The sequence below is a fragment of the Budorcas taxicolor genome, chromosome 14 (assembly GCF_023091745.1).
Source record: "Budorcas taxicolor isolate Tak-1 chromosome 14, Takin1.1, whole genome shotgun sequence".
Classification (NCBI taxonomy): domain Eukaryota; kingdom Metazoa; phylum Chordata; class Mammalia; order Artiodactyla; family Bovidae; genus Budorcas; species Budorcas taxicolor.
Window position 1 is genome coordinate 42,169,999 of NC_068923.1, and position 3,141 is coordinate 42,173,139.

A 3,141-nucleotide genomic window follows, 5' to 3' on the forward strand; every position below is an offset into this window, starting at 1 on the left:
GGGGGCTGTGGTGGAGGGGGGTTGGAGGGGTGGCGCTGCCACAGAGATGAACTGAGCAGTAAATCCTTGAAGGAGACCACAGGGCTTTTTAGGATGTTCATTGTGTTCTTCCTTATTTGGAATTCTGTTTATGCTGCTAACATTAGCATAGATTTTCCTTAATGAATGCTTTCCAGCTGAAAGATGGTGAAAGATATACTATGTGAATCTTTTTAATATTAGTTCATTAAATTAAAACAGTTCTGACTTACAATAAGGGCTTTTCCTTTTGATGTGCTGTGCTCGAGTTTGCAGATAATGTCCATGACAATACGTGTGTGTCCCCCAAAGATGATCTTTTTAATCAAAGTCATTTAGTGTTAGCACTCTTGTATAATAATTCAACAGTTTTTCTGTCAGATAACATGAAAGTGATAACATGAAAATGTGGCTTTTTTATAATGTGGATCCATGCATTTAGTTGAAATCATTTCTTTCCCTCAAACTCAGGCACCGACCGCCAAAATATACATATACATATTTCACTCCTTACCAGCCTTAGGTTAGGCTACTTCTTCCATTTTCTTATAAATTACAGGGAGTGGGGGGAGGGAGACTTCTTCAAAATCCACCTATGTAAAACCAAAGGGCAAACATCCCCACATTCTTGATGGCTGCATTTACTAAATCACTCCCAAATTAGATGCTTCAGAAACAACAGGCTACACAAATAGTAAATATCCTGTTCATGCATTGCCTGAAGGCTATGGGCTGCATTACCCTACATACCCATCACAGAAACAATAGAATAAAATGATCCTTCAAGGTTAGAGAAATCAAACTCACTCAGCCACTTTTCACAAGGAATATTTGGATAACCAAAGCTTGACGCAAGTATTTGTTACCATCCATTGTGACAAGCTGGGGACATTCCATGATCTTATTAGTATCTAGTCATTCACAGTTTGCCTTTTTCTGTATCAAAACATGCACACAGATAAAAGGAATAAATTGTTTATTTCCCATGCTACTAGGCAATTATAAATATTTCAGCAAAAGGGTTATACAGTGCCAAGGTTAGAATCTAATAGAATAATTCAAGATGCAAATAGCATTGTCTAGTTATCGAATGCCGATGCCCCAAATTGTCCTCAGTTGATTGACTTCTAGAGAAAAGACTTAGAATAATGTAGACAGTAGCTTTTAAAAAGCTGCTAGCCTATCACTTGTCACTTCCATGGAATCTCTTTCATTTGTTCTTCTCTGAATTGTATTCATAGGAAATCGTACTATACACTGCCCACAGCTATTAACAGTTGAGAACTACTTATTTCAATTCTAGAACATTTTTAAAGAATATTTTAAAAGTCAACAATAGAGTATTTATTGTAACAAATATTGAATTTGTTAAAATATTGCTTCTATTTTGGTATTTTAGCCTCCAGGCATGCAGGATCCTACCCCCCATGACCAGGGAGAGAAACCACACCCCCTGCCTTGGAAGGTAGTCCTAACTATTGGACCACCAGGGAAATCTGTCAATTCTAGTATATCTCTTTTATATATATATATATAGAGAGAGAGAGAGAGAGAGACAGAGAGAGTATAGTGGCTTCCCAGGTGGCACTAGTGGTAAAGAATCAGCCTGCCAATACAAGAAACAAGAGATGTGGGTTCGATCCCTGGGTTGGGAAGATCCCTAGAGGAGGGAGTGGCAATTCACTCCAGTATTCTTGCCTGGGGAATCCCATGGACAGAGGAGCCTGGAGGGCTACAGTCTATAGGGTCGCAAAGAGTCGGACCCGACTGAGAGACTGAGCACACACATAGCTGACATGTTTCAGGTACACAGTTACACATGTACACATATGTTATTTTTGAGATTATTTTCCATTACAGGTTATTACAAGATATTGTAGTCTCTGCCCTGTACATAACACCTTTGTTGCTTGTTGCATACCCATTTAAAAAAAATAGAAATCTATCATTCTATTCATACTAAGTCAAACAAGTGGAATCAAAATCTAGAATACCCCCTAGGCTATTCTAGATTATCCCACCAGGCTCCTCTGTCCATGGGGATTCTCCAGCCAAGAATACTGGAGTGGGTTGCCATGCCATTCACCAGGGAAGCTTCCTAACCCAGGGATTGAACCCAGGTTTCCTGCATTGCAGGTGGATTCTTTATGGTCTGAGCCACCAGGGAAGCCCAAGAATACTCGAGTGGTTAGCCTATCCCTTCTCCAGGGAACTTCCTGACCCAGGAATTGAACCAGGCTCTCCTTTATTGCAGGTGGATTCTTTACCAGCTGAGCTACCCGGGAAACTCCCAAAATTAGAAATCTAGCATTCTACTCATACTAAGTCAAACAAGTAGAATCAAAATCCAGAATATTTTAAACATAGAATTAAAAAGAGTTACCAGGCTACTTGGTTATCTCACCACTTTTCTTTTATAAGAATTTCAGGGAACTCTGCCAAATTTAACATGCTAGACAACTTTTGCTAGTATTGTTTTTCATAACTTATGGAATGGTTTGCAATAGCAAACATGTAAGTATTTATTCACAGGTTGGATAGTCTCTGACAAATAAAAATATGATTATAGATTCATGGAAGTAGAAGGGCTTGAGGACTTACTGGAGCCAACCATCTCATACTACAGGTCAAAGACAACATGCTGGTGAAATAAAGCAATTTGTCCTCAGCTGAAGTAAATCTTCAGTGGCAGAGGCAAGACCAGTACCAAGATCACACAACACATTGGTTGATGTAGTGCTTCTTATACCATATTACAGTTTTGCCCTTTCCTTTCCAGAACTAGTGTTTATGTATTTGTTTGTTTGTTTCAGGAAGGGTGAATAAGGAGAGGCTACTTAAGTGTCTACCTACCCCGTTTGCATCTTCCTGTGTTTCTCATAATCCTCTATTGCTATGGAAATTGTCAACTCTTCTATGAGCCAAAATCATTGCCTTCATTTTCTACCCTTCTCATGACATTTCCCTTGGTGTTCTTTCCATTGCACAGATTATAAAGGATTCTTAAAATGCTGTGGTTCTTTTTCAGAGGTTCTGGGATACACAGGAAGGATTTAGGATATTTCAAAACAGGAATCTTTCTTCCACTTTTAAAAGATGAAGCAGATGCGACATCCCGCTCCA